The sequence below is a fragment of the Amblyomma americanum genome, chromosome 3 (assembly GCF_052857255.1).
Source record: "Amblyomma americanum isolate KBUSLIRL-KWMA chromosome 3, ASM5285725v1, whole genome shotgun sequence".
Taxonomy (NCBI): Eukaryota; Metazoa; Arthropoda; class Arachnida; order Ixodida; family Ixodidae; genus Amblyomma; species Amblyomma americanum.
In genome coordinates, this window is record NC_135499.1 from 225,753,027 (window position 1) to 225,776,556 (window position 23,530).

A 23,530-nucleotide genomic window follows, 5' to 3' on the forward strand; every position below is an offset into this window, starting at 1 on the left:
GCTTCCAGTGCCTTGCGAGGCGCACGTGTCTTTCCCGTGTATACCGAGAATGCACTGCCGTCCTTTCGACGTTGTCCGCCTAGAAGCCGTGCACCCCCCTCCTCCCCCCCCCCCCCACACACACACACACTCCCTCTTTCTGTGTGCTGTGGGGGAAGGAAAGGCGACACCCCCACTTTTTGTTTAATGAAGGCCTTCCCGAAATGAGGTCCTTCCGGGAAAGACCAACGGTCTCGCAGCACGTCTTGCGAGGACATCATCCGGGCGCATAAGATTGGATGCTTGCTTGGCTTATTCTGTGTCTCTGCTGCACTATGCGAGCCTCTCTTGGTCATATTCAGGCTTTTTTATGCTTCACATTTTCCATACGCTGTAGGCAAGCAATAAATCATCGAAAAGCTCTGTCGCTATGCCCTCTGTGTATTCAGCACCGTACTTTATGAACATGCGTAAGGAACTTGGGGTCTACGTGCGCTGACATCAAGATCGCGTACTTAGGGCCGAGGGCCACACGTTTATGTTTTCCAGCGCTGTGAATAAGAAAGATTTAAATAATGCGAAGCGAAGCATTCGCTACCTTTCTTCACAGTAAAAGGTAGCAACTTGATCGATTGCATGCTCACCTTACTTCCTTTAACGCGATGATGGGTTTGTGCAGACCGGTGGGCCCGGTTTCTTCTATTACCGAGAGAATTCTCCTGAGGCGCCACTTGTATAAGCGGACAACTTCATTGCGTCATTCACTGAATTACAGTTGGGGAAGAAGCAGCAAGGGACGAACAGAGCAGCTCATCGTACCGTCCCTGCTTCGTCTGATTTTGCTTTGACACCAAGAATAGTACGTGGCTGTTCTTTTACGCCAAGCGGCTCAATTTGCATTGTGAATGGATGTGGTCGCAAAATGCAGGAAGCAACAAGAGAGTGCAAGCTGGTACAACGTGACTGCAAGTAGATAGAGCGTTCTTAGAAGCTATAGAGACCATATGCATGCATACGCTTGTGTCAGGCTGCAGTATCGGTTCCATTTTGAGTCAGCCTGCGGCGTGGCTTAGTCCCGCGGTTCTTTCAGCGAACTGAGACATTTTTTTGTGTGCCTTTTTCGTACTAGAAAAGTTAAGTTTTTCTGTGTTGAAGCAGGAAAACGGCAGGCGCGATTTTCAGAGTAACCAGGAAGCTAAACAATGTTGGTTGGCTGAGAGTGAAGTGACTGCAGAGAAAAGTCTGTGCGCCCGATTCCCTTTCCTTCTGCGCCTGCAGACGTCGGGCGCCTTTCGCGAAAGCTGGGTTATTTTGTGATGTCATTCTTGGTCTTGTTTACTTCTTGAGGGGCTGTCGTTTGTTTCTGTGACTGATGATCATGGTAACCCAACGTGGCTCTCCATTGCGCCGACAGTCGCTGAGTTCTGCGGCGTTGAGCCGCCAAGTGCTTTTCATGTTGTGTGCCGCTCTTTCCGATATGTCGACCGTCCCCCATTGTGAGTTTAGCAGCGCGGATAAAAAGCTATCATTTTATTTTTCAGCGCAGCAGCTGGTGCTTCGTGTGCGATTTCTTGCTCGCCAGTATAACATCGGAAGCGTCTGAGGCACCGTCTGACCAGCTCTTCCTTTTCTAAGCAGCGAAACGAGCGACGAGTCCTCGACTTCTACAAGGTGAAGTCAGCCCCGGATTTCTGTCATCCGCCGGAAAGTTCACGGAGTGAGCGACGACGTGCTACACTTATGTTTCTCTAAAGAGTGGTAAACTACAAGCACGGACACAACAGCTTTCAGTTCAGTTTTCAGTCAGTAGAACTAATCTTCGGTCATGAAGATGTCGATAAGCTCGCTAGATGGAGCACTTTTTAATTTTTTTTTTGCAGGAACACCACTGTTTAGGAACTCACAATAAAATATTGGAAAATTGTAATGAAGCATTCAGGATGAAAAAAAAAGGCAAATATACTCAAGGCCAAGTGAGTAATAATCAAACTCTGCATGAAATATACAGTCGAACCTCTTTATAACGAAACGGTTTATAAGGATCACAATAATGGACACAACGAAGGAATGACGATTTCCCTTGGAAGTTCGGTCAACACGCGCTATAACGAAGCTACGGCTATAACGAAGTAATCACCGGGCCAATTAAACTTCGTGATAACGAGAGTAAATTCAACGATGGTTCTTTGCGTTTCTTCGGAGGGGCACAGGACCTCTCCAAACGTGAATTCGACGGTGTTGAAGGAGCAGACGATGATTGATGCCAGATGATGGAGACAAAGAGAAAATATATTTACAGGATGTACAAGGGCAAGCTGCGTTACAAGTTGAGTCACACAGACAGTCGAACCGTAACTTAAAAGAAAAGATCTCACACACAGAAACTACACAAGACCTTACTCATCGACCCGAGGTTAGAGTCTAGGTCTGTACAATTACGTGCCACTGCACGGAGCCTCTAGCTCAACTAGACAAGACTGCTCTCCAATGATTTTACGTGCAATTTTAAAGCTTTTGCAAACAAAGAAGTTAGGGCGGTCATATTTCGAGGCCCGCCCTAAACTTTGATAACCAATAGAGGTAGCCACAGCCCCTGAAGGTTGGGCCCAACTTCGAGCCCAGGGCTTGGCTAAAAAGAAAGAGAAACACATACAAAAAACATTCTGATAACCCTCTTCCCGGGGGGAGTTCTCGCCCTTATTACTTGATGTTTTCCCTTTCCCTGTCGCACCCGCGCGTCGCCTCTCGAAGGATGAAAAGTTGTTTTTCAGCTAAATGGCGGGACCACTGATCCACTGGCTCGCCGCAGAAATGTCAGACGGCGGAGACCCTCGATGCTTCGGTGCCATCGAGCATACCAAAAAGGAGGCCCATCGCGGAATGCGAGGTGGTCCGCATTCTGCCGCCGTGGGAATGCTGCTTAAGCCCAAGCGGCACCACGTGCTCGTTGTGTGCGCCTCGCATGCTTTCCTGGTGCGCTTAACAAAGTCAGGTGTCTTCGGCCGTCACAGCGGTAAAGCAGCCAGTGCCTCCTGCGCCTTTGCCACTGCTTGCGGGGGTAAGGGGAGGGGGGGGGGGGGGGGGAGGCACGCGGGTAGGCTGGGGAGCGTAGACCGGAGGCCCGCAGTGACCGCAAGCTAAGGGAATAATAAAAAAAAAATGTGCGCGTTGATGAAGCGCGGCCTTACAACAAGGTTCGACTGTTTAACGAGGTTAACGAGGTGGTACTGTGTACTGCAAATTTTGGGGCACGTTTTTTCTACCTTTCTGCTTATTCTAATGCTTATCCTTCTGCTTTACAGCACGGCCACATAAAAACAGCAGAAAAAAGGCATGTCTCATTGATCCCCAATTAGCCCTGACTTGCGCCAGATGCTCCCGCTATATTCCCCAAACTTCCTAATATCATCCGCCCACAGTCATCATTAACAAAACGTCACTGCATAGAATCTTAGGATCATAACGCGTGCAGTTGGAGCCCCAATATCATCACTAATCCCGATATTTCAAGCCACTTGATTTTACGAGAAAACTAGGACTCCCCCCACCCCCGTCCCTACGTTCAAATGTTGTAGGAAGCCCATTTCTTGAAATAACATGGGCCACTGAAATATATGTAATTAACATTTCTCATTTTCTACCCATTACAAGAAGGAAAGGCAAAAGGCGGGGAAAAAATGGCGGGAAATCGTCCATGATACTCAGAAATGCTGGGTGCCTATTTTGGGCACGCGTTAGATATTAACACGAGCTTCTTAAAACGTGTCCGGTTTTCATGACGCTTTGGCTTTCGACTAGTAGTTTATTTCTATTTATTATGGAGCGCCATCAAAAAAGTCTTTTCATTTTGATTATGTTCGTGCTATGAAGCTCCACTCTAAAATTAATGTTGCAAGTCCAGGCGTGGCATCGCAATATTACACGCAAGTGGCCGGTCAAAATCCCGCTCTGGGTAATTGTTCTGAACTCTGCCTTCTGTACTAAAACCTTTCTTACAATGCGGTGCAGCGTTGCGGCAAAGCTTGACTATCTTGGTGCTCTTTTTTTTATTCAGGCCGATTGCTACAACGAAAGTTTTCTTACAGAAAGTCCTTCTAAAATTCTGTAAGTTTCCTCAATATTTTGTTAGTCATTAGAAAAAGAACAAACTTGCGATAAGGAACTTGTGATAAGAAAGTCATAGTACTTTACATGAAGAATACCTTTTTTTTTTACCTTCTCTTTAGGGCTAGGGGCTAGGGGCTGGGGAGCGCGAAAGAAGAGTCAAAAATGAGCTTCCATACGGATTATACCGTTGAGCGCGAGTATTTGCACAGTGTGGTTAGTAGGAGGATTCTTAATGGACGTTAGTCAAGTTCCGGGCTACGCATAAGCTCCGGCTGACTTGGCAAACTGATTTAACAACCCGCTTCTAGCTGGCCCAATGTACCGCCGTTAGTCAGCAGCCGGTTGTTCAGGCAGACTATAGGGAAGCACCTAAAGTCTGTCTCCTATGCGCGTGGTGCGCTTTCTTCGGGGAGCTGGCACGAATCACTGCGTGTATATTTTGTGGAAGGTGGACAGTGGTGCACACGCCGCCGCGTAAAGTACAAAAGAACTAACATAAGCATTGCACGCAAGGACGAGCACGTTGTACAAACACTGTAGCGACAAGATACTCGAAACATAACGAGCCGAAGCGAATTAGAAATCGCATTTAGCCAGGTTTGTCTAACCATCATCGAGCAATGCACGCCGCGAATGACAGCGAAGGAAGGACCTTGGGTGCGAAATGATTCTGCGGACGTCATTAGTAATTTTGTGAATTTTCTGGAATTACTCGAGGGGTTCGATTCGAACTGTGACTATAGTGTTATTGCGAAGAGCCGCTGATGTAGCTTTGCTATTAATTCTCGCTTCTACAAAAAGCAAACGTCGTGCTGGTTGACGCATACTGCTCTGCACGGATTCTACACTGTGCTTATCCGTAAAATTTATTTGTTTTTATTTGCTGCGTTTTACTTGCCATTTAATTCTTTGCCTACCGTGCCATGTCTGGTATTACAGTGCAAGGCGCGGTTTATGTAAGAGAGATTTAAGAAACGAATTTAGAATGATGATGTTCGTCATAAAACATTGGATGCCAACTTGACGCAGACGCAGCGCAACAGTCGACCTGACAAGGCGAATGGCGGGAGACCTGTTTCCGGAAATCGTCGTGTCAACATAATAGCTAAATAAGTTGGCGACCGAAGTGAAACTGAATAAAGCTCGGCAAAATTTTGAATATTATTATTCAACCAGCTTGCACAAAAGACAGTATGGGCAGCATTCCAGCTCTAATCGCACAGTCAACTAGTTAACAGCGGGGAACCGATAAAACTGCATCGACTGAATTTTTATTTATTTACTCACGAGAGCGATGGTTTTTCGGCTTCGCTCGTGCTGCTGCGTATGTGCATGCGTGTATGTTTCGTTCTCTTCAGAAATGAATTTCGCATGCGCCCATGCGTGAAAGGCTGAGAAACCGCAAGTACCAACAATAAACACGCAGCTTTACAATGTAGCGCGATACAGCAACATGAGTCAAAATGCAATCACATGGTAAAGCGTTGTTGCTTAGATATTCCAACTCAGTGTCCAGCAGCAACAACGGGCGCGTGCACGCACATTTATCAGCGAACCTTTTTATTCCCACTCAGAATCATTCAAAGTTGATTTAGAATACCAACGTGCTTAATGCGCTGAATACGGCCCTTTTAATGTCCTGTTTCCGTCACACGGAGAACGCTTTGCAGAACAAGTGGGCAGCCTTAAGAAAGCGGGGTTTTCGGACTTCGGGTTGACAGCGGCTAGGCAAAAGATTCTAAAAGAGCAAAAACAAAGCCTAAGGCGAGGCCAGCAAAAGAAAGGGATCAGCGAAGGAGGCAGATTGGCGCCATTTCTAATGCTCATGTTTTATCACACAGTCTTAAGAAGATTGCTTGCAACTATTCATGACGCTGATGGGATGTTTTCAGGAAAAAGCAAGCTAACGGGAGTTTGTGCTGCCCTTCAGACATCAGACACAGTGCGCTAAAAAAGTAACTGACATCACCCTCGTAGTAACAACCCCAATAGCCGATTTCGCTACTGTCTGGCGACGCGGGTTGCTGGGGAAGAGCAAACCGGGTGTCTATCGCAAGCCCCACCGCTGGCACCACCTGCCATCGCAGGGCAGTGGCGCACTGCACCAGGAGTGGTATGAGGGCTCCCAGCGATCTACGAATGTAGAGTATCAACAATTCCGTATCATGTCCAACATTCTCGGGCAAAAGTTTTGAAACTTGGAAAATTGTAAATTGTAAGATACTGTTATAGAAGTATTGAAGATAATGATTCATTCTTCTGATATGTAGCAGAATCTTTTTTTTTTAAGTTTTTCCATTAATAACATCGAACAGTTCAGACTGCCAAAAAACAATGGGGAACGCTTTTGACCATAGCAAGAACATTAATAGAAAAAAGAAATTGACTGCCGTCGGGTGATTTGCGGATATATTGATCGTTATAGCGGAAATCTTAAATTATATGAGAAAATCAACGGTTTCCAGCTCAAAAATGCTTTTGTCCAGAATTGTTTGGTATGTATACGGACATTCCCCAGGAACGTTATCGGGTCATACTCTCAAGATGGAGCTTAAGTCCGATTTCGCAGATCTTTGTCTGAAGCGTACTTTACCTTGCAAACCGAGCCTCGAACAGAAATCGAAGTGCTTGTGCACCTAATTCCCATTCGGTCTTAGCGCGCAGAAGCGTCCGTCATTTTTTCCCTCGAATAATCGTCTTATGAAAGCCCCTCGCGTTATATTTGGAACCGAACCACAATTACGCGCAAGTGTTTAATGCCCTAGAATTAAAAGGGCCATGAAGGCGAAGACTTGCCGTCGACAGCGTTGCTGGCCGCAGCAACGGCGTCGGTGTGAAGCCCCCGCTTGCCAACCATGACAGATGGCAGGTGCTGGGTAGAGGGACTTGTCTCTCCACCTTCCACCTGCCAACCGTCTCCACTTGTTGGGGAGACGCCGGTCTAAGAATGACTCAGCAAAAGTAAAAGAATGTAGAGCGACACAGGAAAATTGAGTAAACGAAGAGATTATGAATAGAAATGGAATAAGAGTGAACCAGAATAGGAAGGAAGTCAGAATTAAAATATAATGACAACTGGAATAGTTAGCTGAGTGAAAAACAATGGAATCAGAATTGGAATACAATCAAAATTAGAAATAATTGGCTGGTGAAAGAAAGTTGCTGTTGCGTATCGTCGACGTCAATTCAATTTCTCGCCACTAAATTTTTATTAGCTGTTCTTTGAGACAGTGATTTCCTGACACACTCCATTATTTTTCTGAAGGCACCCTCTAATGATAACGATTTTCTTTTTACACAAGGAGAGAATTTAGTTTAATTGCGTAGGATGAAAGGCATGTACACGAAGGGATACTCGTTCAGAGTTGGCTTGTGGTGTAAAAAAACAACAAATAAAAATGAAAAATGACTTCCTCTTATCCACTACCCTCATCACCCGCCCCTTAGAAATTTATATAGCCCCCATAATGTCAATTCCTGAGCAAACCCCTGCTTTTAGATACCCACAACGGACCCTCCGCGGTGGCTCAGTAACCGCTTATAGCACTCGGCTGTTGAGGCCGGGGACGCGGGTTCAATCCTGCCCGAATATGTCGATGGAAGCCAAATGCAATACGCCCGTGTACTGTGCGGTGTCAGCCAGGCACCTAGGCAGAAATTATTTTCAGAAGGTGCCCAAGGTAACTTTTTACGTCGAGTGGGACGGAGGAGCTTGGATGAGTGCCTGGTTTCAGTACACGTCAAGGAACACCAGGGGGCTGAAATTTATCCGGAGCCCTCCGCTAGCACATCCCGACATTACCGACGACGCTACTGATTTGTCCAACAACCTGGCTCGACAACCCAAGACAATAGGTGCCTACTTCTCCCATCCTTAACAACCAAATTCCTGCAACGAATGCACCGAACCTTCCTTTCTTAATAAAACAGCTCATTCATCTAGTTTCAACCCACATCGAGCTTACCCACTAGACTTGCAAGATGCGAGAAAAAGCCAACTTCTCAACGGCCCTGGTCATCGGTGCGATGCACGGCGTACGCACTGACAAGACAGAGTTGCTACAAAGGTGGAAAGAACGTAGCGAGGACCTCTGAGAAAGTAGAGAAGGCAGATAAAGAGCCGTGAGGAGTAAGAACGGAGAAAAAAATGGACGAAAGGGCTCAGAACTTTCCAGCACGAAACACGAAGCAGCGAAATAAAAAGCAGTGGCATGGTAGCCTCTGCGCGAAAGATCGCATGCGTTGATGGGCGGAAAGCAACCCGGAGATTATTCCAGATTGTTTATCGTCAATTCATGGAGCTTAAAATTTTCCTCCGCAGAGAATAGAATCCCTTAATCATATCGCAGACGGACCATCAAAGTGCTAACATTGTAATGTCTTGGCTAGTAGAACTTTTGTCATCACACAGTGCACTTTTGATAGGGTTAGAAATTGTTCTACGTACACGCCAGGTTGTCTACTGCTCCAAAAGTCAGCGCTCTAGATTAGAGAAAAAAAGGAAAACAATCGAAAAAACGGAAAACGACACAAGTGCTTCAGAACTACAGGCGCTCTCAGGTGTACTCTAAATGTACGAAACGGCCTTCATGGCTTCATTGCTTCATAAGCTGTAACTGTATTGTCGGTTACCCTTACAAGGTTACGTTTGCCACTTTTATCGTCATTACTCAGCAGAAAGACCAACTAGATAAATATAGCAACAAAAACAACGAGGCACGCGTCGTATCCTTGTTCGCGCACGCGTATCAAGGCAAACAAGCCGGGAACCAACGTGACAGACACACAAAAACGCCAACCGAGCGAGTACAAAGGAGAAGCCGACGTTAAGCGAACCGTCGGTCGGCGGCGTCTGTGGTACGTCGTGTGTGACCTAGATGGCGCCTCAAGCATTTCGGCTCTGTTCGGGCTCTCAGGCATTCAGGCCTGCGTGACGCGCACGCGCTCCCTGAGTGCAGCAGTCAGTGCTCGAAGACTAGCGCACGAGAGAGCCGCACTACAATCCCTCCGTACGCGCCATAGCAGCAGCGGCAGTAGCTGCAGCTCCTCGCCGGAACGTAGTGATGGATCGGTGCAGCAGCGTGAAAGATGTCGGCTCGTGTGTACAGCGCACGACGCACGCGCCGCCTGGTGCCAAGTGCAAACACTGCGTTAAGAGTAATTGCGCCACCCTTCGGGCAGGCACGCTGGCCCACGCACATACGGGCTGGAGGATGATGGGGCGAGTGGTTAGGAAAAAAAGAGCACTAATAAATGCACGCTGTGCGCGCACCAGCCCGAGCGTGGATTCGATCAGCGACCAACAGCAGACGGCGTAGCTTCCGTGTTTGTTGTTATTCTTCCCTGCTTTTGTTTCCCCCCAGTGTTTCCAAAGAGGCCGGCGTAGGCCCGGACAGGTGCACGGAGAAGAACCACGGGTAGCACTCATGTTTTACACGACCACCGACGCTGCGCAGCGGAGCGAACGCGTCACTGCGGTTCTAGGTTTTCTTTTGCTTTGTCTTTATTTATTGTTCCTGCTTTCCTTTCGATTCGCCCCGCGGAGCCCGTATTCGTGTTTACCGAGGCCCCGCACGGTCGTTGGTGTGATGAGCAAGGGATGAAATTGTTGTAACCAGCGGCGTCGGGCTACTGTAGTCGCGGCCGGAGGAAACAGCTCTATACGCGAGTATTTCGCAATTTCGGGTGAGGGCACGTAGTTCTGCGCGGGCTGCCGTTGTGTTTTGCCAGGTGAAACACGAGGCCGGTATAACTGGGGGTTGAAAGTTCCGCCCAGCTGAACCCCGCCAACAGTACAGGCACGATTATGAAAAGAAGCGCGCGGACGCAAGCAATTGCCGCAAATAGCAGGCACGACTAGAGGCCCTTTTTTATTAATAATGAGCAGTAATGACCGCATTAAAAGAGTGTAATAAATGAAGAAGCGAGCAGAAATTGTGAAGGGCAGCATGAGTACAATATATAGGCGTATGTTCATTAAAAACCCTGGCGCAGTGCCATTAACCAAGCATAATTAATGCCTACAGACAAGAAGAGAACCAGAGAGCGGAAATGATAAACGCAAGAAACAAAGCAACTCAAATGGCTACCTCACCGTTGAAGCTCCTCTTACAAATAAGCAATGAGATTGGATTTTTTGTTTTTTCAGGCAACACATGCGTGCTACATACAAAGGAATCGCGACGCGAGCGTACACTCTAAACACGAATACGCCTAGATGAGATTAAAAAGGGGGTAAGCTGTCCTTACTTCTTGAAAGCTGCCCTTAAAAAGGAGTAGCGCACTCCCAAAAGGGAGTGCTCTAGAGGACAGCTTACTCGCTTTTTACTATTTTCTGTTTAGACGTGTCGTCCCATGTGCACGTATGTGCATGGACCCAAACGCATCACTTAGCAGTGATTCGCTTGGGAAGCATTCTCTTTCCCATGTCTGCAATTGCCTGTGGGGAGCTGTTGCTGAATCACGCGCCAGCTGAGTATTTGCAGTAACCCCTACAGTAAGCCCTCGGCATGCTGCGGTCAGTGCAACATAGCCCTTGTCTATCCGTCGAAGTTTCGCGTGTGTGCCACAATGCTGCATGAAAACATGATAGCCTGCGCACCTGTTCAGAAAAATAGATGCAGTCCTTCGCGTCTTCATTCGAGGATGACAGCGGCTTGGGAGCTGTTACCCTCGCAAAGGTTACGGGGACGTAGCCTTTGAAAATACATCATTAAGTCCTTGTCATCTTCCTCGTCTTCAAAAACCCGAACTAAATACTGGGAGGTTGTAGGGGAGACTACAATGTGTGGCCGGTACTATGCCAGAATGCGCTAATAGCTGTGGACTCCAATGCGCACCCTACAAATCAGAACTGCTAACAGTTAGGAAGAAAGGAGACCCTGACCCTATTTTAGTATTTGTGGAGGGAGCGCACATTCAAGGGGTACCACTTGCGAAAATCCTAGGTATATTAATAGGCAGCGAGGACAACAACAGGGAAGTGATTAGGAGATTGCAAGCAAGAACTGAGATAGTGACAGGAATGATTAGTCGAGTACCAAACCACAAGTATCAACTGGAAGGAAAAGGCACCTCAAGTTAATACAGGTTTTTATTGGGAAGCAGGATCGCTTACACTACACAATATCTGAAATGGAAGAAAAGGGAGAAGAACAAGTCGGACATTTTAATATGGAATAAACATAATATAACACTTGTTATCCCGCTAAACGCGGGGACAAAAAGACTACTAAACATGGGCATTCGCAACTGTGCAGACGAAATTGCTGAAGGTCATTCGATTTCGCAGAGAATACGGCTACCAGGAAGCAAGACGGCAAGGGACGTACTGGATAGACCAGGATTCCTGTGCATTTTGTCCACGGTGGACAGAGAGGACTTGGCAGAAGAGCATAGGTGCGGCCCATTCCGAGAAACATGCGCCCGGAATTTCATAAGAAAGGCTCGGGCGAAGGCTGTCGGGAGAACCGGGAGCAGGATGAAAGAAGCAGTTTACGTGGACGTAACAGGATAATGACCATAGCATGCATTGATGCGGAAGGAAAATTAGTTAATGGGGCTTCAATCCGATGCCAGGGGATCGCCCAGAAGGAAGAGGCGGCGGTTGCTTTGGCGATGGTTTTCCGGAAGCTCACATGTGTAATTACGGACTCCCAGACTGCATGTTGGGATTACGCCAGAGGTAGGATTCGTAAACATGTAAGAATACTCCAAAGTAGAGAAGACTAAGTCCATAGTGACATGGACCCCGGGCACTGTGGGGAGTTCGGTGGCGGTGCTCTCGGAATAAGGGACTCAACCTTTTTACGCTTGCTTTTGCAGCCTTCTTTCCGCCTGCATCTGCATCTGCTTTCTTCGGTGACGGCGTTGCTTTCATCGGTGACGGCGTTGCTTCCATCTCAAGAAAGCTGCGTACAAGACCTGCGTATCGCCGACTAATAAGGACCGGACATATCGCCCACTGCGCAGCTTGGGACGACGCCCACTATAAATGTGGAAAAGTGCCTTCAGTCGCTTCAGTTCGGTGGCGGTGCTCTCGGAATAAGGGACTCAACCTTTTTACGCTTGCTTTTGCAGGTGAGTTACATTTTGAATTTCATTTCCCTCCTTCCTTTGTGCACCGCTGCTGAACACAGCAAGTAACATTGTGCTATATTTGCTATTTGAGTGCCAACTGTTGCAGTGATGACAAAAGATGGTAAAGACTTTGCTAAACAACTGGATGAATTCCGAAGAGAGATGCGAGCTGAGATGCGGTCTCTGAGAGAAGGCGTGAAGGTTTGCTCCGATGCTTGTGACGGTGTCAAAGAAATTCAAAAAGATATGAAAGAGCTGAAGCTGGAAATTAGAAAGCTTCTTGAGAAAAACCAGATGCTTGAGCAGGAAAACAAACAACTGCGGGATAAGCTGGATGAAACTGAGCAGTATAACCGTCTCAATAATCTGGAAATCAAGGGTTTGCCTGGGAGTTGTGATGAGATATCAGTCGTCAAGCAAATTGGTGAACAGCTGGATGAGGTAATCGATGACAATGACATTGATATCTGTCACAAAGTTGATGTACCAAACTCAAGGGCAAAGAACATAATTGTCCGTTTCACGCGCAGAACTAAGCGTAATGCGGTTTTGGCCAAAGCAAGGAAGACACGGCTAACGACTGAGAAGCTCGGTTTCGAAGGAACAGCTAAACCGGTGTACATAAATGAACACTTGACGCGGAAAAACAAGCAGCTACTTGGGGCTGCTAACTCCCGCAAAAAAGATGTGGGATGGAAATTTGTGTGGTCAAGCAATGGAAAGGTTTTGGCCCGTCGAGCCGAGGCAACCACAGTCTTGCATATCAAGTCGGTGGCCGATGTGGATCGCATGATACCGAGCTCGCCTATCGCACAATCAAGTGATAATTCTGGAGCGCAAGTAAATGGTGATTTCTCGCCGGGCAGTTAAACGGCGGTACAGATCACATGTTTTCATTCCATGTACACTTTGTGTCGCTTGATCTAACGCCATGAATGGAAGGATGTGTGATTGTAATAGCTTTAAGGAAGACATCTTAAAGAATGCATGGGTGCGTAGATCACTATCTTTGTTACACTTGAACACCCGCAGTCTCCGAAAGAAGGGAGACCAACTAGCATTGTATCTAGAAGAGCTCTCTTGGGAATTTGATGTACTTGCCTTCACGGAAACTTGGTATATGAATCAATCTGATGTTTATCATTTTGACGGTTACAACCACATGGGTTTATTTCGCTCTGGAAAAAGAGGTGGTGGGGTTTCTTTATACACGAAAGTTGGTTTAAATTGCAGTTTACTACATGACTTTTGTGTTATGACCAATGATTTTGAAATACTGACAGCAGCTTGTAGAGATACCGTTATTATTGTTGTATATAGACCTCCTTCGGGCAAAACAAAGGATTTTCTTGAATACTTCGATGGAGTATTAACGCAGTTGTCAGTTTCTGGTCGGTTTGGAATAGTTTTGGGGGATATTAACATTGATCTGCAAAGCGTTAGTAGTGTACAAAATGAATTCTATACTATGATGCTTTGTTATGGTTATGAAAATCGTATAGGCAGTGCCACACGTGTTACTGCAACATCGGAAACTCTGATTGATATCTGCTTCACTAATCTTGTTTCGGGCCGAATTGTTTCTGGGGTCCTTGCGGCAGATATTAGTCATCACCTGGCTATCTTTTGTATTTTAGAAGACCTTTCCTCTAAGAAAGTTAATGAAACACAGTTTAAAACGAGAAAGATTAATGATGATACCTTGCAAGCATTTAGAGAATTAGTTCAGGAGGTCGACTGGTCTCAGATTATTAACGAGCAAGATTCAAACATTAGTTTCAATCTATTCTACTCTAAGATCAAAGAGCTCTACTCAAAGGCATTCCCAGTGTATTTTTGGAAAAAAAACATAAAAGGGCTCGAAAGCCATGGATTTGCCCCGCGCTGTATAATAAGATAAAACAAAGAAATAAATTGTTTGAGGACTGGCTGAAACACAAAGATGAGTTAAAATTTAAGGAGTTTAAAATATATCGCAACAAAGTTAATGCAGAACTAAGGAAAGCTAAACGTGAGTATTACAACCGTAAATTTCACAGCGCGGATCAACCACAAAAATTTTGGAAGGTCTACAAAGAAGTCACCAATATGACACCTGAATTCACTTGTCTCTCGGAGTTAAACACGCAGGGTGAAACACTGTGTGGTGTTGAACATTGTGAAAGATTTAATAGACATTTTTTGACAGTTGCGATGGACCAGATGCGGGACAGATCAGATTTCGATCCAGTCACTTACATTAATACTTGTACACAAGGCATGCTTTTTTTACACCCTACTGATGAAGGCGAGATCAAACGAGTTATTGATTCTTTAAAGAGCAATAGTGCTCCAGGTCCTGACGATATTAAGCCACTGCCAATCAACTCAGTAGCCTCAACTCTAGCCTCCCCACTTGCACATATATACAATAGTATCCTGCGCAGTGGACTTTTTCCAGATGAGCTTAAAATCGCACGGGTAACAGTGACACATAAAGGCGGCTCAAAAGACGATCTTAACAACTACCGCCCCATATCGCTATTAAGTGTTTTTGCGAAAATTTCGGAATGCCTTATACATAAACGACTTGCTGCATATGCAACTGATTTTCATTTAATCTCTCCCAAACAGTTTGGCTTTTGCAAAAATAAGTCGACTGAAACAGCACTAATTCAGATTAAAGAGAAGATAATCGAGAATATCGAACAAAAGCTTTTTACAGTTGGTATCTTCCTCGACTTAAGGAAAGCATTTGATTCCGTAAACCATCGCATACTAAACGAAAAACTAAATGCTTATGGAATTCGGGGACATGCCAATAACTTAATTCAAACCTACTTAAGTAATCGAAAACAGTTCGTTAAATTGGGTGATTACGTGTCCGAATTGAGAATTATAAATAAGGGTGTACCACAAGGGCCAATCTTAGGTCCGCTTCTCTTTTTGTTCTATATTAATGATATTGAAAATATTCCTTTCACTCAAGACATACTCTTGTATGCTGATGATACAAATGCTTTTTTTTCCGGATCAAAATTGAAAGAAATAGAAGAAGCAGCAAACACTTGGCTATGTAACTTATCGAACTGGCTTATCAGCAATGATTTGAAATTAAACATCAAGAAAACAAAATATATCCTATTCCGAGCAAGAAACACACCTATTGACTACGAGATTAATCTCACCTTCCACACTGAAAGTTTGCAGCAAACAAAAATCATTAAATTCCTCGGTGTCCACTTTGAAGAGTTTCTGAGCTGGAATGAACATGTAAATCATTTGAAATTAAAAATGTCGAAAGTAGTTGGAGCATTATGGAGGGGGAAGAACCTGATTCCAACTAGGTACAGATTAAATACATATTATGCAATCATCCAATCCCACTTAACTTACTGTCTTTTAATTTGGGGGAAAACAACTAGCGGTAACTTGCAAATGTTAACAATCATGCAAAAGAAAGCCATTAGGGCTCTGGAAAGCTTAAATTATAATGAGAACACAAGGCCTTTTTTCAAGAAACATAGGATTTTTTATCTTGAACAGCTCTATTTATACAAACTTGCAGTCTACATATACACCCAAAGGAAACAAAATTCTCACAGCTTTGATAATACATATCTTATGAAAAATGACAGTTTTTGCTTCAGGAAAATAAATTACATATTACCACGTTTACGAACAAATTATGGACTACAAAGTATGAAATATCTTATTCCCAACGCTTTAAACGAGAACGCGGTGTTAGCTGAAGCTATCAATTATCCTTCTATTAATACACTGAAAAGATTTTTGCGCGAAATTTTCATTGTGTGGTAGTAGTTGGTATCACGGTTTTTTGTGAATTTCTATAATGTGTACTTTCATTTAGAACGACTACTTTTTTTTCGAGTAACTATACTTGATTTATGTTCATCATACTTATTTGTTGTACATTATTGATTATAAGTGTCTCTCCTGATGGATTCTGTATTTTCTGATGGTTGCCGCACAGGGTTTTGCTAAAACGGTTTTTATTTTGTTTAAATATTGGCACGAGTGTTGTGCACAATTTCAAACATCATGTTAAATTGTTTTCGCTCAAAGTGCTTTGTTCGTTTTTCTTCGTTAGTTTATTATTTGTTTATTCGGAGTGCATCGCTACCAACTTTTTTATGGGGTCAGGGGACCCAGCCAGGTACAAGTTTTGTACCTTTTGTCCCCGGTCCTTAGTTTTCTGTACTGAGAACTAAAATGTTAATAAACTCAACTCAACTCATGTTGGAAACGAAGGCGCTCGCCGCTGCCTGCGCGCTATTACCCCGGGTCCCCCAACATTCGCAGGAACATGATTATTCAGAGCTGTCATTAAGCTATGTGCAATTACTTCAACATTAGAGAGTAACAAGGAAAGTATACGCTGAACCGAACAAAAATCTAAACAGGAAGCAAAGGTCATCCTAAAGAAATTGCAATCAAATACTTATATCAACCAAGTCTAATTCCGGTATATGTGTCCAAATACGTGTGATCCGCAATGCGCCTTCTTCGGTGAAATGGTTAACTCATACCACATGGTATGGGCATGCCAGAACAATCCAGATATTGCGAGAATCAATAAGCCAACAATTGAGCACTGCGAGGCGGCGTTGTCCGGCTCACACACGGAAGACAGCTTGGGGCAAGAGCTGCGGCAAAAGCCAAAGCGCTCCTGTAAGGAGGGCCCACCCGACTAACCTCGATTTATTCTGTGCATTAAATGTTTTTCTCCCTCACTAAAGTCACCATCATTATGTCGTGAAAAATTTTTCTTGTCATTTTCATTAAAATAAGCAGGTTTCTATTTTGTAAGAAATAGCACCTTCCTCCATTCTTCCACTCTAACTTTATTTTTTATTCGTGTCGTTGAATGCCGTAATTAATTGAGTCTATTATTTGTATGCGTGCTTTTGGAATAAGCTTTCACCCTCAACAATGTCGGCCAATTCATTGTCGTATGAAGCATACTTCGTCCCCTATTTCAAATTACCATCCTGAGGATTTAAATATCCTGTAAAAGTTGACGAATTACGGCCAGTCTGTTAATTTAATGCGTAAGAAATATCGCGCATGAAAAAATAAATTGAAGGACAAGTGCAATGTGCTAGCATCTGTCGTGAGGACCCCGAGTCGGAGAAAAGCTGCCGTCGTCATCGGCTGCGTTGGACGCGTGAGCAAGAAATCCACGATAAAGAAGCAACCTGGTTGACAGATAAGCCACCTAGGTCACGTGACCTTCTGACGTTACCAGAAGCTGCCTACCGGATTCTGAGCAAACTGCTCGCAATGGCAGGCGGCAGTTAATTATCCGTCGCGAGAGGTTGCTCAGGAACAGCAACCTGAGTCGTTTTTATTATCGCATCGCTTAACCGCTTGCACCGCTGTGCCAGGAGTGGTATGAGGACTCCCAGGGAACTATGAAGCAAAAGTGCAGAGTGACTAATTCCGTATGTATGGGCACTAACCCATTAGCTGTGGCATCGTACCCGGCTCAAGGACGAGCTTAAGTGTCCCTCCGGTTTTCCTTGGCATACACGCGGTCGAGGACGGTATCTTACTGGATGGAGGAACGTTAGAAGTGTCCCCTTTGAATACACGCATTTCGTTGAAGTCGCCTTGATGCACAAAGAAAACGGTGTGAAATACGGGGACAAAAGAGAAACAAACACGGCAGGACCAGCGCCTCTTTTGTCCTTGTATTTCGTGCCGTTTTCTTTGTGAATCATGAACCAACTAGCCCAAACTAGAGTTCGCCTTAATAATTACTCGGCGCCAACGACGTATGTATTTCCGTGCCCCTTAATACACTTGGACGATACAAATAGTCGATGAACAAGGATCAGGGGTCGCGCGTCCATGCTGACTCAGAATGCGTCACGCACGCAGCTGCTGATATATCTGCATGCATCGCGAAATCTCTCTTCAAACCGCGCGGTGTCAGCGGGCGCAATCCGGCGCACAAAGAACACCGTACCTGGTGGCCTTATCGAAAAAAAAAAAAAACTTGCTCCGTTCTCGTAGCGCCTTTCTTTTACGGCAAAATGCAAAACAAGCCCAGCTGCAACGCGGAAGACCTCTCTCGTTATCCCCGCTCCGCCGAATGTTTTCATCGGCGGCTGAACGAATTACTGCGTTGTTTTGTTGTCTTTTTTTAGTACGCAAGGCCCACGTGCTCACTGGCCTTGCTTTGCGAATACGTAGGTGTGCGTGCGTGTGCCCCTGACGTGTCTCCAACGGGCCACGTTGAAGCCACGTGTCGAGGAAGAGACAAGGACTGTAAATAGCAGCCGACCTGCATGCGCCGGGGAGTGCACAAGTATACAGGCACGGAGGGCCCGAGAGAGTGCAGCCTGCATCAGAAGTAGAGACACAAGGGACTTGCTCTTAGGCCGTGTAGTCAGGCTCTTAAAGATCCGTACAAGTCGTAACTGTCGAATGGGTGAACGCGATAGTTGCTTTCCCTTTCAAGATATTTGGAATGCTGGTTTTGTGTCACGAGTTACACAGCACGACTTATAAGCAAATCCCTCGTACTCTATACTTTCGAAATGGGCATTACATGAAGGCGTAGTTATTCCTAGGTCTAATTCAGTAACTGTTCTTGCCTGCTATTACTGAAGACACACATATGCTCATCGCTCAGCGCATGCTGGTCTTTATTATTATTATTATTATTACTATATTGAGGACTGTAGCTTTCGCCAGGCCTTTTGCATGCTAGCAACATGCACCAACGAAGTGCAGGAGGAGTCCTGGAGCACGCTATTGAAGATCACCATTGGGGTTCTGCCGGTAGCACCCCCCCCCCCCCTCCTCCGATTACGCATTCCTCCGTTTTCGTCGTATCCCCTCCTCCTTCCTCAGTAACCATCTTCCGAGTGTCAAATACCCTCATGTTACGCACTACTACTACAACGCGAAAATGAGGAAACGGGCGCTTAACAGCCTTCGCTGTTAAGCGACCTCTTATTACCTCTTTATTATCAGATTATGTTTATCTAATTACCGCTCACGACCTGGTTTTCGTATGCAGTTAGCCTGCAGAGGCCGTGCTATGCCCTTCGGAACGGCGATCGATAGGAACACAGGTTTTCCATACTCGCGCGAGCCCGAAGAACGGACGAATAGCGAGAACAGGAAACAAAAAAAAAAGGAGGGGGGGGGGGGGTCTGAAAAGGTCCACATTTCTACCAGAGCCTTTGTGTGCGCATTCCTGCGAGTTGGCACAACGTTGTGAAACATGCCGACGGTATGTCGTCCATGCACGGCCATATGCGGCGTCTGCGCAACCCTGAGCGCACGTGCGGAAGCACTCGGAATTCTTGCCGCGATGATAACAGCGAGTGTGATGCTGCTTTGCTGAAAGACGCTTGCTGCCACGGGGATCATTCTACTTCCTTTCGAAGTCAGTTTCCACCTAATGAGGTGAACTCGCACTGCCTATAACTATGCATACCTACCTGTAACGTATACATACCTTTAACTGAGCGTACCTATAAATGTGCGGTTAGTCGCCGCCGTGAATCAGTCATTACGGTGCTCGGCTGCTGACCCGAAAGACGCGGGTTCGATCCCGGCCACGGCGGTCGAATTTCTATCGAGGCAAAATGCTAGAGGCCCGTGTACTGTGCGATGTCAATGCAGGTTAAAGAACCCCAGGTGGTCGAGATTACCCGGAGCCCTCCACTACGGCGCCCCTCATAGCCATAGAGCTATTATCTCATAACCTGAGTCTCTTTGGGACGGTAAGCCCCATGAAACCAAATGTTCAGTTAAAGACACGTGTCCGCATAGAATGAAAACCAAGAGATGGAAGCTTAGAGTTACATATAAATCACCTCGAAGCAGACGGAACCACAACCTAACTTGAAGAGATGTTGAAAAAAAAAAAATTATGGTTCTAGAGAAAGTTTACTCACGCAAATAACAAAACGAATGCTTCTCCCCCGTCCTTGGTGTGGAAAAGTTGGCTGAAATACTAATGAGGTGTCCCATTTTATACTATTTCGGCCTGCACTTTAAAGACATCTGCACTTTTGAAAATATAATGTCATTTGAAATGCGTTAGGGCACTAGGTAAAGAATGGTTAACAAAAGCTGCTTAGGAGGAGGGCCTCCGGACGTCTTTTTCTCGCCGCTGGCTTTAGTAAGAAGTCATGGTGTCTTTTTTCGTTTCTTTATTGTTTATTTCGTCTTCGGTTGCAGGCAGCCCCTGTCCCCCTAACAAGACTTCTTCACTGTGAGTATGGCTGCAGTGCAAAAAAGCCCACTTTATGAGGCTGAGTGGGAAAAGAATAAAGAATAAAGGGGTGTTTGTCGGAAGTGCGAGTAGTACGTGTAATGGTTGGTACCTGTTGAAAAGGAGCGTACATTTAATCGAATTGAAAGCAATTGAAAGCAAGGAGTATTGGAGAAGTATCACAAATGGAAACGCAAATACAAAGAAAGACATTCAGAAAAGAGGTTATTCCATGAAATTTGATGCGCATGAAGTTATTTGTTTATTTAGATACACATAACCTAAAGGGCTGCTGGGGCATTGCATGTGTGGGGGGGGGGGAGAAACCTTTACTGGAATATTTAACAATGAAACAATTTGTCAAAATGCCATTCAGATACAACCAGCACACTGAAACATCATTACACGACTGAATATTCATGCAAAGATACACAATGCATCAAACAAAAAAAACATCCACTGCAAATGTGTCATTATAAAAAGCAGTGTGTGAAAGGAAGATCGCCAAGGGAATTTTCAGCACAAGCCACGCCTTCGAGCACGTGTCACAGATCGACATGCCTGTCACGTGCTCTCTGTCGCTCCCTGTGGGGCGCTCATGTGACACCCGCACCGCTGTGTGACACGCGCTCGCAGGCTTGGCTTGCGCCCTCTCCGGTCGCACAGGTTTGCCTTCGCCCGCGCTCCGATCCCAAAGTTCCTTGCACTCCAGAGGCGAAAAGAATGGCACATTCGAACATATAAAAACTGATGTGGATACTACTTTCGGGGGGCTGCAAGAACCTAAATAAATAAGGAACCTAAGAGTAATAGGTAAAAAGTTAACTATTCAATAATAGTTGGCCAGCCTGTTGGTTGGCATGTACTAGCTGTATTATGATGCACTGCATCCCTGACAATGCTATGCCAAAAAAAGAGCTCGTTCTTGCTCAAAGAGCTTTTTTTTTAGTTGCTGACAGTCTTAGGTGAAGCACCTTGTATATAGTCTTCACTCGCCTCCATAGTCTTGACACCAAACCCACCAAAGTTTGGCTGGATAGCCCGGGATAGCGTGGTCGCATTTCTTTCGTGGCGGCCGTCTTTCGATGGAGACAAGATATAAGATAAACGTCCGGCCGCTTTTTGATGACGCCGAAATGCAAAATAAACACCCGTGTGTTTTGCGATTCGAGTGCACTTTAAAGAAACCCAGGTGGCCTGATTTGATCCGGAGCCCTTCACTGCAGCGTCCCTCAAATAGGATTTGCAGCTTCGGGGACAAATTAAACCCCACACATCATATCATAGTACCATACTGTATGATACCGTACCATACCGGACCACACCGTGCCGTAGCGTACCATACTATACCACACCATATCGGATCGTACCAAAGCATACCATACCATATCATGCCGTAACGTCCATACCGTGCCGTACCGTATCGTCCATACTACATATCATAGCGTACCGTATCGCGCCATACCACACCACACCATACAGTACCGTACCGTACTGCACCATGCCGTACCGCCTCACCCCACACCACACCATACCGTACAATAATATACCGCATCGCCTATACCATACCGTGGCGTACCATAACACATTCATCAGGATCACTTGACACTACCGGCCGGGAGCATTCTCACTGCCAGGAAGGAAATACGGGGTCTTGAAGTTACGACAATCACCGCCGACGGTACCGCTCTTCCATTTTGCCATTTGCAAAAAGTCCCATCCTTAACTACTGCAGTAAAAGGAACGGCAAAGTGGGAGCAGCCTGAAGGTCACGCTAACGGCTTTCTTTAATCGCGAAGGCACTATCCACTGCGAGTGCGCGCCTCCAGACTGCTGCTCATCCTCAGCGGTAAAGAAAGGATCGATTCTGAGCGCTGCTAACCGCACGCCGTAAAAAATAAAATCACCGTATAGTCCTTGAAATCCTATGACTGGCAGCTCCGCCATGACATTGTTCCCACCCGTTCATCGCTATTCGTGCAGCGTTCTTTTCCTTCTTTCAAGCAGAATGAACGGAGAGTACACGTCGCATTTTAGCGTACCCAATTCTACGCCTGCACTCCCGTCGTGCAGAAAAGCTAGCGTCGTCGTTGGCGTTGGTGTCAACGTTTTGGGCGAAAAGTCACCGGGGAAGCAACCTAGACCATGTGACCTTGTGGCCTCCTCACAACCTGCCCACCGTATTGTGAGCGAACTGGCCACCGTGGCAGTTAATGAGTGGTCGCGAGAACTGGCGCAGGAGGAGCAACCTGGGTAGCCCCACAGATGGCAGCACCTTCCGTCGTAAACCGCTGCACCACTTCGCTAAGAGTGGTATGAGGACTCCCAGGGATCTGTGAATGTAAACTCGGGAAACACTCATAAAACAAAGGCTATCCCTTTGGGTCTATGAACAAGCCATTTCCTGCTCCTGCTTTCACTGTTGGTTGGCGAATTATTAGAACCACTCTGGAACTTAAAAGCCTATCGTTGTTGCTTGTCGACAGATAATCGGGGAGTAATCAGGCGGACCCACAGTAGCGTAATTTGTAACAATTCTCTAAAAATGCAGCTATACTGTTTTGCGCAGCTTGACAGAGGATATATATATATATATTATTGTTTTTAGGTCTGCTCGGAATCTCATTTCTCCAAAATTAAAAGAACTTGATTTATTTTTTAAAAAAACGTGCTATACGCCATAGTGGGAACTTTCCTTCGACGCACATAAGCTCACCCGGTTTGTTTTTTTTAATTTTTTTGCATACTTCTCATCTCACTCTTGTACATCCCTCAACTGCTTAACAGGTAACGATCATGCGCTAAACGTTAAAAATGATGTGCGACCTGAGTGCAAACTTTGGTAACATATTTAACGTTTCACTCCTTTAAAGTTCACTGCTAAGTCACATGTTCATGATACAAAAACAGCTTAAAACTGATCAGTGCCGCTAACGCGGACTACCTATGGCCTATGAACGTTGCTTTATAACCTGTCTCGTGGACTGTCACGAAAATGCGAGATGAAAATTTGATTTTACTTGATCTGTGCCAGTGATCAAAACAACACCGTCGCCGGGGCGCGCGACCCCGTCCCGGCGTCAGAGCGCAGATTTACGCGGCGACCCCCGTGCATCGTGTCATTCGTCT

At 45.7% G+C, this 23,530-nt stretch overlaps 1 protein-coding gene across 1 annotated transcript in view; it reads left to right on the forward strand.

Moving 5' to 3' along the window:
* The window catches only part of LOC144126247 (uncharacterized), a 220,075-nt gene that overhangs the window by 142,472 nt on the left and 54,073 nt on the right, over positions 1-23,530 (forward strand). Inside the window, exon 2 of the mRNA XM_077660312.1 lies at positions 11,911-12,165. The gene's annotated coding sequence lies outside the window, so the exon portion shown is untranslated. The remainder of the gene's footprint in view (positions 1-11,910; positions 12,166-23,530) is intronic.